The sequence below is a fragment of the Struthio camelus genome, chromosome 18 (genome assembly GCF_040807025.1).
Source record: "Struthio camelus isolate bStrCam1 chromosome 18, bStrCam1.hap1, whole genome shotgun sequence".
NCBI classification, from domain to species: Eukaryota; Metazoa; Chordata; class Aves; order Struthioniformes; family Struthionidae; genus Struthio; species Struthio camelus.
In genome coordinates this window covers 13,180,465-13,192,660 of record NC_090959.1, presented here as the reverse complement: position 1 = coordinate 13,192,660, position 12,196 = coordinate 13,180,465, and the positions used below count along the sequence as shown (strand labels likewise).

Genomic DNA, 12,196 nt, shown 5'->3' with positions numbered 1-12,196 from the left:
AGAATGTTTTCATCCTATCTTTCCATCTATCCATCTATCCTGTCTGTCAGCAATCTTGCTACAGCGCAGTCTGAATCCAAATAAGCCTAATGGAAAAAGGCAATGAGGTTTCATTGGTCAGCTCCAAAGCATAAGGAAAGGTACTTGAAGCAAAATCAATACTTTTGAAAGACAAAAGAGTTACAAAGCCTTTTTCCTTGAAGACATCTGTCCATGTGTCACAAGAAACCACCACCGCCTTTGACATTCAGTTGGCACCGTTGCTTATCACCGTGGCTGAGTCTTCAGCGTAAGTAAGCCTAAGAGACTGAACTCTATCATCTCCTCAAGGAGAAGGTCATTGGGTCAAATGAGTGAGAAGCTGATGTGACTTGTAAAGCCATAGTCAACCGGTGTTGTGAATGGGCACTCGGTCTCTTGAGAAGCTGAGTTAGCTTGGACAGATGCCCATTCCACACATCGTGTATCATTTCAGTTTCTTAAGCACTCAAAAGACCATGTATTGTCTTTTTTATAATTCCATGTTTATAGATGCATGTGTGTGTGTTTGTGTAAGCTACATATTATTATTTACAGCTAACTCTGTATCCTTTGCTGTTTCCTACTCCCTCTTTTGTTGCATTATATGCCATATTTTCATGCCATATGCCATTTAAGCTGCACCTTTATGTGTACAAAATGTGTACCTAATTTGCATGCACAGTTACTACCATTGTAGACAAAGGCACAGAGTGAGTAGGCATATTTGCATGCAATTATCTGATTTGCTTGCCCAATTGTGGTGATTTGCATATGCAGATTATGTGCACAGTTGTACATTTACATATTTGAAAAACGGGCCTCAGTGGTTTATTAAAATAGTTTCAAGTTTCCTCTTATAAAATATTGAAGATCCTAGAACCCCTCTGGCTTTTCAGTATTATATCCCCTCAGTAAATGATCTCCACATTTTTACATTCTCTCTCCCTCTCTCTTCCAGTACTCAAGAGAGGTTTAGTCTGCAGATTTATACATCCATTATTTCAGGGCATATTTGATCTTCTCCATATGCCTCTGTTAATCCACCTTAGCTGTACGTAGAGAAGAAAAAATACCCTTGCTTAACTTTCAGAGGATATTCCACCTATCCTAGGCTGTGTTTTCCATTTAAACTCAGATTTTCTTCAATATATTAATTCTGACGGAACTGAAAAGATTCTTTTCCTAATAGAGATTTCATCAGTTGCTGTGGGTAAATCCAGGACTCTAATGTGTGCTCTGGCACTGTTTTAGCACGAAGGGACCAAACGTGTCTTTGAAAGCATCTTAAAGCTTTCCTGAGAACAGACCTAGTAAGAGAAAAGTTGCCAATTTGGTCTCTATGCCTTAAGTTCTTTCAGATGTGAAACTTGCTTTATTGTAATTTCTCAATTTATCATACCTTCAGCATCCTGAGACTTAACTGCTCTCACCAGTATCACTTGCAAAATTCTTGATAATTTCACTAGCTGGATCATATCTCCAGCCTGGAATAAATGGTCCCTCAGTTGCTTGGTGCTGCATATAGCTCTAATATCTGTGAACCATATACTGATAAGGAATGCAGCTGAGCAATCTAAAGTTTTATCAGACCACACTGAAACCTCAGATATTGCTCGTGCTGTAGACAGCTCTTCAGTAATCAACAAGAGAGAAACCACGGAGAAGCTGTCATCATAATATACCAGGAAAGCCATCATAATATACCAGGAAAGCAGGATGGCCATTTTTCATAATGTTTAGAGGGGAAGTGAATGCTTAGAATAAAGACTGGACTGGAGGAATACTTTGTAACTGATTGCAGTAACCCTACCTGGAATTTAGCCAGCAAAAGCCTCTACATTTTTTACTTACCGTTAATCCCTAATATGTCTAAAAATACAAGGCAATCATCTAAGTTAACTGGAGTTGCCAGAACCAAGCTAGTATTTGTCTCACAATAGTAAGGCTGGTCTCTGCGCCTTAAAAGTCAGCTGAAAACAAATCCTTTCATGTATGGGTATGGTAAAATGGGTAAAAAGTGCTCATACTCCCACTAAACATTCCACAATTCTGTTGATGAGAACAGATAGTTTAGTAACTGGACAGACAGAGTGCGCAGAGTGGCTCTTTACAGGGGCAACACACTGACTCTGCTACTAGCTCAGGCAAGTGAAGATATTGCGAGCAGGCAGCGAGGGTCTCCTGGGTTGAGAGAGGGAGAGGCTCCCACCTCATGGAGAAACATTATCATGGTAGAGGGGAGGACCGAGAAACCTGGGATTAGCCTCACTCAAAGCAGCTGGGGAAAAATGTAGAATGAACTCCTCTGAGTGTTATCTGTTTGCATGATGCCTCTTATTCAGCCTCTGAGGTGATCAGACAAAAAAAAAAAAAGAAAAAAAAACTGCAGAGGAAAGAAAAAAGAATCTTAATCTCCTCGCCAGACAGAAATTGTTTGATTAGATCACTTCTATCCTCAAATTCTAAATCTATTCAGAAAAAAGAAGATTTGCAGAATGAGTATGTACTTTGTCCCTCTGCTTGCACGTGTTCTAACAGATGTCTCTGGTGCATATTCATCTAGGTTTTCCTGAACATACCTTTTGGTGTCTTTTCTCTGACCTTCTCACAGCTGTGACTTTCTCCTGTTGGTTTTGTAGCAATATGCTGCCGTCATCCTTTCTGAGAGAGACAGTAGAAAACCAAGTGGAGGAAAGTGTGGGAGTGGGAGGAATCAAACGCTCTACAGGGGCTGTCTACACTCTTGATGTTCGCGTTGCAGGTTGACTTCAACTATTTACAATTTACTACGTACTGGCCAGGCAGAGCGCAGCCAGGGTCGTACTCCAGTGACCTAACTCCCGCTTAAGTTTATCCATGGCTATCGCCTAGGTCATCAGGGGTACCTAGCTGCTAGGAAAACCAAGCTTAGGGACATAGGTGGCTGAATGCAACCCCTAACATTTGGGGAAACAAAGATGATGCGCATGGATTGCATTCATAAGCCCAACTTCATGAGTCCCAGATGTACAAACTCAAAAGTAACTCTCAGTGCATTGCACTGCCTTGGAAGCAACATTCAACCAGTGCCACACTGATTAAATACTAATCAGAAGCAGTCTGGGGTGATGAGTCCAGTATCAGTATGTGCTTTTCTCCATTTAGGAGAGCCCACAGGAAGCCTGATGCAGTTTTGAGATGAGGTTTCACATTAGCAAAGTGGCTTTCTTGGGGCCATGATCTGCCTTGTCGTTGTCACACTACTCGCTAGCAGGCTCTCAGGCTCCACAGTGCACGTCCACTGTATGGAGCTATTCCAGGACAGGATTTAGAAGTTTTCTTGATTTCAGTTGCTTCCTCCTTTTCAGCTTGTTTCAAAAGTGCATGCCTGCCCCAAACTAAAATGCTAATGTGGACACAGCCAGAGTTATTCCTTGCAATTGTTTCCCCTCTGTGGGCTCTTAGCAGGTTCTTCCTTACCAGGGAATCCTCTGTCCTGCTGCAAAGGCAGCTGTTCAGTCAAAGGACAGAGGACAGCAGCTGGTTCTGTGCACGCAGCATTTTTATTCTTGCAGGGTACCGTGACCCTGTTACTCTGTAGGTACTACTTAACAAAGGGAGCAAGGAGGAGATTCCTTGCTGAGCTGCCTTATGTTTTCCTGAAATGACAAATTCCCTTTCCCTGGCACTGCACTTCCAGCTTCCGTCCAGAAGCAGTAACGGTGGCCTGCAGCCACCATCTCGCCTTCGCCCTACCTGACAGACTCCAGTGAGTGTAACTTACTTGGCCTTTATCGCGTCATATAGTTTTAAAGTTCATTAAAATCAAATTTGGGGTTTGTTTTTATGCCAGAAATACAGTTTTTAAAGGCCAGTCAGAAATTACCTGGAAATATCCCTCTTTGCGCAGGAAACTGTATATAATTATAGCATATTATTGCCTGTCCGTGCCTGCCACTGTGTTACTCAGGCCCAGTTTATTATTCGGTTAGAAGACAGCTTTTTTTTATTGAAGCTCTGTTTGATTCTCAAACATCCAGGACCCTCGAATCCCTGCAGGCTACAAGTGCAACAGAATTTTGATTATATTTTACTCTTTGACCTGCTTTCCCAGTGCTCTGCACTTTGAACAATCATCTTTAAGCAAGTGTCTGCAATTCCCATGGATTTATCCTTAGGAAATGTACCAAGAATCCCCTGGCATCAGAATTAATCATATTGAATATAGAAAAATACGTTTAAATCCAGCAGCAGCAGCAGGGAACCTACTTTGGGATAAACTATGAATTCTAGTTTACCCAACATCCTGCTTCACAATGGCTGCTCTGTCGCTAAAAATGAAACAGGCTATAAAAACAACGATGATTTTTAGTGTCCAAAGTGAGAGAGAAAAGCAAAAATGTGGAAAGCATCAATCAGAACAACTTTTTGCAGTCTTCAAAGGAGGTCTTAAGACAGTGTCATATGTTAAAAAAATGAAAGTTTATAGTATTGCATGTAACCTTCAGACTGAACACTTCCAACTGCAGTGAAAGTGCAATCAGGATGCAAGCCTTCACTGTTAATGAAATGATAGTGCACCCAAACAGAAAGCAGTTTTGCAACAGGAGAAACTAATGAGCATAAGATTTTAAATGTGGTCTTTACTCCTTTGAAAAGCTAAAGCTGTGCTTTATTCAGCATGGTAACAGCAATATTATCTCAGGTATGAGAAGTTAAATCTTTTTAAGAGAAATACTGAACAAATTGGTCTTTTCTCAAGTTGAAAAGAGGAAGCAGGAATGCACTGACCTAAATAATGGAAGGCTTTGGAACCATGAGGGAATGGATAACATTGATCCAGATAAACTCTTTGCGTGTTCAAAGATGAGAGTGCAAAGGCTATAATTAGAAGAATGTATTTAAAAGACCTGGAATGAGTGATTAAGAAGGGCTATTTGAGGTCTGAAAAGTGCCACTGCCTGACAGCAGGAAGCCTTGAATCCAGACTCCTAGATGAAAATACAAACTATAGACCGCACAGCTATGAAATGGTACAAACAGGTATATGTTGGTCACAAATACACAAAGGCTTGAAATTAGAATGAGGTGACTAAAAGTGTCTGACTACAAGGAACAGCCTTTCAGTAGGAACAGTGAGAGTTAAAACTCCAACTTGATGAGCTGATGAAAGAGATTATGTGTTATAGTTGTCTACTGTGGACTAATACCATTTAACATCCATCAACAACCTGGACACTGGGGATGGAACGCCCTTTCAGTAAGCATTCACCATGAGTGGCACAGCATCAAAACAGGTTTCCCAGAGGGGCAATGAAATCTCTGTCCTTGGGGACTGTCAAAACTCGATTGGACAAGACTAGCTTTGAAATTAGTCCTGCTTTGAGCAGAGAGTTGGACCAAATGACCTCCAGAACCGATTTATATTTTTCTGTAATTTTATGACCCTGTATTCAAACATTAGAAAAAGAAGCACTTGGATGATTGGTTTGAAAGTTTCTTTCCAAGGGCATCCTCCAAAATATCCTCTCAATGGCTGAAATATAGCCATTCGCAGAATCAGGGTGTCATAAGGGACACATGGAAGCAAAGTGACATGGATAGGGTATTCAGTAGCCAAATTAACAAAAGAAGCTGGCAATAGATGTACTGTTTCAGAGGAATTCAAGAATGATGACAGAGGAGAAGCTCAGAAGGTGAGATCGGTTACTAGGCAGAGTTAAAAAAAAAAAAAAAGGGAATGCAGTGGCTGAGAGAGGACATTTAGGTGGTTTGTTGTTTCCAGAACAATGGTCAGGTTTGAAGCAGAAATCTCCCCAACATAATAGCCTTTTTACTGAGCTTGCTATTGCATTTTTTTTAATGCTTTTCCATATCAGCTTTTTTTCCATAGCCAGATTACTGGAGTGAGCTGGCATGTCACTTCAAACGCAACAGGGTTTGACACTTACACAACAGATGTGTGTGTGTACATATGGTGACCGTGATTTGCATGCAAACTGTGTGCATTATTGAGCTGATGGTTGACTCTCTTTGACCACACATGGACATTACGCACAGAATGGTACCTCTAAACTGTCTTAAAATCTAGCCTTAAAATTCTTTTTAAAATTACAAGAGCTAGCTGGGTGGTGAGAGCTTTGTTGAGGTTAGAAGATGTATGTAAATTCTGAGGGCAAAGCTACATTAGAAATTTAATAAAAGAGTAAGGGCTAAGTAAGCATAGAAAAAAGTAGGGCTTTGTGGCTGAAATGGTTCTGCCTCTGGCTAGATGTGCAGTTTGTCCCAGTCTTTGTTCACTTGCCTAGCTCCTGCGTCTGTTGCCCTCCAGTAGAGATGGTGATTCGGTGGCTTCTGCTATTCTAGGTAATTATTGTTGGGAAAGAAGCACTAAATCAGAAGTCTACTGCATCGTTTCTTTGAAATAGAGACTTGCTGGTCTAGACCACCATTTAAAAAAGCTTTTCTTTTCCCTTTTTTTTGAAACCCTTTCTCTCTCTTCCGCAGTTTGGGGGTCAAATCCGTCCTTGCTGTAACCCCACCAATGCTCATGTGGCCCATGTTCTTCCCCTGTCTCTCAGCCAGAGAACCAGAAAATTAAAAGAGATCCTGACAATTCACAGAGCAAAGGGAGTTATTTCCTCACTAAATGCTCTCCCTGGGCTAAATCCTTTATATGAACTGCAGTCCTTTGCCAGCCTATGGGAAGCTGGTGGCAAATACATCTGATTTGTCCGCTTATTCAGAAGACCTTCTTATTTCAGCAGGAAATATCTGGACCTTCTTCTCCTTGCTACTGCTCCTAAATATCCCTTTGTGGGTATCTCAGCAGCCATTACATGGAGCCAGTCCTGAAAGCAGAGGGTTTTTTTCCTTTTTTATAATGGGAGAGTTCATTTATGCTGAGAATACAGTTTTTACCAGACTGCCTGCAGGACAATACAATAAAAGATTTATCCTTAATAGCATTTCACTGAAGTTTCACCACAGGAGACAGGGTTTTTTGTTGTGCTTTTTTTTGTTTTCCCCTTCAGTTGCTATGAAAGTTTCTGCTCATAGCTTTTTTTTTTTTTTACCGAGCATAAGCCCTAGACCTACTTCATCATCTTCTCTCAACTGAATTTTTCTCTTTCCTTCAATCCTTTTTCCTCTCCAAAGCACTACTCTCCTTTCCCTTTTGCATTTCTTCTCCTGTTATACAGTCAAAGGAGGTCAGAAATGTAGATGGTTATGAGCACAAGAATGCTGAAGCTGAATAGTGGGACAAGCTGCCTGCAGCAAGATCAGCATGAAATAGGAACTAGCCTTTGCTCACCTGCAACTTCATGTTTGTTTTTCTTTCTAACCCTCTGTTTGACACAGTCCAGGTCTGCTGACTTACCAGCTGTATCCCCACTGCTGTTCTTCATCTTTCTCCAGGCTGGTACTGAGCCCCAAGTGAATACCCATCTCCCTGAAGAAGGTTTCCCTGTTCCAGGATCTTCCTCATCTTTTGCCCAGGTTAAGTGCAGACACTGAACTGAACTTCTAGAGCTTATCCCAAGTGTCTGGAGAGACACAGCACTCTGCAGAGGGGAGACGCATGCCTCCGGGTGCAGTGGGACACTTGGCAAGTGTCTGCCTCTTCCCATTAAGCTTAGCTAGCTTAGATGAGGCACCTAGGTTCCAAGCAAACTAGGAGGAACGCAGCCCTGTATGAATGATATCGCTGACAAATTATCTGAATAAGGATATGCTGGCACGCTCCAGCTCTGCATATTCTTTTCTGAGTCCTCTGGAGAGGCTAAGATGTGTAGGGTGCATGGCCTACATAGTGGCTTGGAAGGATGAAGACTTGAGATAGTATCCTAGCTCATGCCAGTCCTCCCTCTTGTTCCTCTGCCACTAAATAAGCAGAATGGTACCTATCTTCTTCCTAAATTACTGCAGAACTCAAGAGTTGCAAAGAGCTGCTCAAGCAGCGTGTCTCATAATTAATTTTTATCCCAAGCTTCCTCAGGTGCCTAACTGCTTGAACATCCAAGAATTTATGGGCGTTTGGTATCGTCTGAAAATGAAAGAGCCTCTTTAATATGGTTATGATAAGTATTTGCACTATTTTAGAAGGCCATTTTCATTTCGCTCACACACTTGTTAAATAACTTTTTAGAATTTGAACATTTACTGCTTGTTTTATATGTGAAATAAATCAATCAGATTTAACAAAGGAAAGAACCTGATTTGCTCATAGCTGTGTCTGAGCACAAAGGTGCCATTTTGCAACCTAATGAAGCCTTCAGTTAAAGAAGTGAAAGGGAGGGGGACTTTGATGCCTAATAAAAATGATTCAGCATCCTCTTAAGTTTGACAAGTAGTGTGACTTATAAACCCTCCAATGGAGCAGTCTAACAATAGAGTAAGAACTGATAAGTCTAGACCACGGACGACACCTACCAACATTGATGCATCTTCCCCAGTTCTGGGAAAGCTTTGTAGAATCTTTGGGAAAGAAAAGGGCCCCAAGCAAAGCGATGAATATAAACAGAACATAGTACCAAAGGTGATAAAAACCTTTGCATTTGGACTTGCATGGATGTCTGCATGCACTCAGCTTTTCGTAATCATGCTTGTTGAAGTTGATAATGAGATTACAAACTCTTTAGGGAAGGGGCTGTCTTTTGGTGTTTGTATGTGCCTTGCACAAAAATGGGATACTACACCATGAAATAGGGCTTCTTTGCAGTTAGTAACACATTTTGTAATGATTTTTTGAAAGTGAGGCACTTGTGTCGGATTCTGCCTAGCTCAAGGGGCACAAGTGAGGATAGCCCTCGCTTCCTCTGGTGGCAAACAAAGCTCAGAGTTGAAGAGTAGGATATTTAGACTTCCTACTGTAGCCTGTAGCTGCCTTTCTTAGCACTTGTGATGACATGTAAACTCAAGCACATGACTGACAGTTAAGCTCATTCTGGGCTGCCATAATTTGGCCTCACGTATGCTCAGTGGACTACCAGTTCTTCAGGGCTACCCAGCACTCAATGTTTGGCTGTAATATGGCTGCTGTCTCTTCTTACACATCACTCAGTTCTCTACTGTTTCTACTAATGCATTATTTTTCATTTTCTTTTCCTGGTACTCCATGGTTAATCAGTACAAGAGTTTAAATATGGATTTATATATATATGAAAAGAAGAGCTCCTTAACACCTTTATAAATCATCCATTCTTCACAGTCTGAGGTTATTACCAGATGGGTATCTGTCGAGGCCTGTCTGAAGAGACTATCTGTGACTTTGATGAATTTTTCCTATGCTGCTAACAAATGGGTCACAGCCCAGTTATGTGATTATACAACATGTTTACAACTTCTGCCATACTGAAGATGCACAGAATATTGCTTGGCAGGAGCCAGGACATGCCTCTTGCATGGCAGAGGAGTTCTGCCCTCCCTCCCTTCCATCCTTCCACATACACGGGGAATCTCACACAGACCAAACGTCCTCACCATCACGTTTGAGAATGGTGCTGCTGGTTCTCACAGACACAAAGTCTCCCCATCTTTAGTATGCTTGCAAGCTAAAATTGTACTGTGTGAAGTCTTCTGTGTTATGAAGTCTCATCATCCAAACACTTTAAATAGTATTCTATAACATAGTCTACCATAAATTCAGTTTTTACTGAGTCACTTGAAATGCACTTAGGAAAATTGCTTCTTTTGCTGTTTTCACAACAGCTCTGAAAGTCAGCCTCTGGTTTAATGATAACTGCTTTTAATCACGGTTTGGCTTGTTTCATTTTGACAGCATTGATGTAACAAATTATTTATTTTCTCTATGTTAAATATGCTGCCATTGCAGCTACAAGAATTTTGTTACTGGTGCACTAAGTGCAAACGACAAGGTTTGCATGTCATTAAGGTAATTTGCGTGCATAATTTTCAGTAAACACAGTGAATGAAATCACATATCTTCTGTACCAAAAGTATCATTTGAAACTATTTGTGCTTGTTTTAGGAAAAGAAGTTATTTTTCAAGCCCCACTATATATAGCAAAACATGTGTTTTCTCGAACAGACGAGCCAGACTGTAATGCGAACACAGCATCCTCAAGCAGGAATTGCATTAAAAAATATTGTTACATCATTAGGCTGAACAACCCCCCTCTCATTTGCCATGAATCGCTGCATTCTGCTCCGCGTACGGATCCTGCAGGGCGCGCGGGCAGGAAAGGATGTTTGTTCCTGCTCCGTGAGGAAGGGGACGGGGGGGAATTCTGTCGCTAATTTGTTCTGATCCTGTTGCCTCATTAGGGCAGTCTGTAAAAGATGGGAAATGTTTACCATGTCAGTGAATGTGAACTTTCTGCATGGAGCTGTTAACACAGTAAATAGCTCAGGAGGAGGGAGGGAGACAGCTGGAGTACATTGTGTTTCATAAAGACTATACCGGGGCCTTGAATCTTCATTTAACCCATCACTGAGGTGACAAATATCCACCGCTTTGCTGCTGTGTGATGCTGCTGCTGCTTGCCTGCTAATTTATCTGTTTTCAGGCTGTCTAGACATTGTTTGGGTCAAAAAGTGCTGTCTCTCCCCTGCCGTGGGATTTGCCTGCTCAGCTCTTGCTGCAGGCTTGTGTGCCAAGCGGGGTTTACAGAAGAATGCTCCCTCTGTCTGGATGGCTTATTAAACAGGACTCAGAATATATGGAGGGGTTTGCAATCGGGCGAAGGCTTCCTACAGATAAAGTTTATTTTAACCTCTTCTCTCTAAAAATACACTGACAGGGATAAATAATTCAAATGCTTTTTATGCTTTTTTTTTTTCCTTAAGATTAAAAGTCTGCCTAAAAATGTCCTTGAAGTGTTTGCTGTGAGGTTCCTGCAGGTTTTGGACAGTCCAACCCCAGGCCAGGCTAAGTGCACGCGCGGGGCCCAGGCTGTGGCCTGCTCTGGCGCGGTGCTGCGCCTGGCGCAATGGAGACACAAGCACTTACCGGAAGCCCTTGATGTTGCCATCATATGAATGTTAGAGAATACTTTTTAAATGGTGCTTCAAGTTCAGTAAAACTACTAACCCATTCCTTGGACACAGGTTTCTTGCGATTGCTTGTGAAGATGTCGCCCTTGTAGTGGACTCAACAATGGGGATGTTTTTTATGTGAAAAGGTTATCCAGCTGCCTTACCCAAATTGTTGCCCTGAGATTTTCCCTTTGGTTCAGTAGGAGATAACCAGAAATTCCAGAAAAGCCAAATGCCCTTTTGTTATAAAATAATGTTGCATTGCATTGTATCTTTTAGATCAGTACTAATTTCCTAATGTACCTGCTGTGATATTAGACTATAGGAATAATGTCCTATCTAGGACTTGCTGAACATTCTCCAATTTTTTTTTTTTGTTGTTGTTGACAGAAAAGTGGGCTTTGGATTAACTGAAATACTTTGCAAGGACTGCTTATTGTGGAAGATATTTGTTGGTCTTTGAAGTACGAAGCATCCCAAACCAAAGCACACTATATGCACTTCATGGTGTGAGCTGCAGTTCCTATGTTTCGTGTTCTCATTCCATTGTATCAAAGAGCCCAACTTCATCCGTCTGAACATGAGGAAAAACTTCTTTACTGTGAGGGTGACTGAGCGCTGGAAGAGGTTGCCCAGAGAAGTTGTGGAGTTTCCTTCCCTGGAGATATTCAAGTCTGGACAAAATCCTGGGCAACGTGCTCTAGGTGACCCTGCTTGAGCAGGAGGGTTGGACTAGTTCATCTCCAGAGGTCCCTTCCAACCTCAACCATTCTATGTTTCTGTGTGGTTCTGTGATCTTCCAAGATTTATAGTGCCAGATATAACACACCACTTCATATCACCTCAGTACAGAGCGCAGGAAAAGTCTCCCAGCTAAGGGACGTCTACTGGAACAAGGCATAAGCAACTGTATTAGGGCCTACAGCATGATTCTTAGGCGCACATGTTCCTGTGCATTCAGTGGAAGTACTTTGCTTTCTTCTTTTTTGCCATAAGTTTATACTTATGCACAAATATTTTTGATACTTTAAAAATGCAAGAAAAAAATCCACCCAACCTTACTCGAAAAAAATGTCTTCCCAACCCTCACTCCTGGTAGAGCATGTGGGCTCTACAGGAGCATGGCAGCATGTGGCTGTGCCACCTTGCCACTGAGGAGATCAGCTCTGAGCTGGCAATAAAGTATCATAGATCCCAT

General features: G+C 41.7%; 1 long non-coding RNA gene across 1 annotated transcript in view; it reads left to right on the top strand.

Annotated features, from left to right (window-relative positions):
• LOC138061531 (uncharacterized) overlaps window positions 1-11,984 on the top strand; it is a 120,497-nt gene extending 108,513 nt beyond the window's left edge. Inside the window, exon 3 of the long non-coding RNA XR_011135361.1 lies at window positions 11,389-11,984. This is a non-coding gene — a long non-coding RNA (uncharacterized lncRNA). The remainder of the gene's footprint in view (window positions 1-11,388) is intronic.
• Window positions 11,985-12,196: the final 212 nt, after the last annotated feature.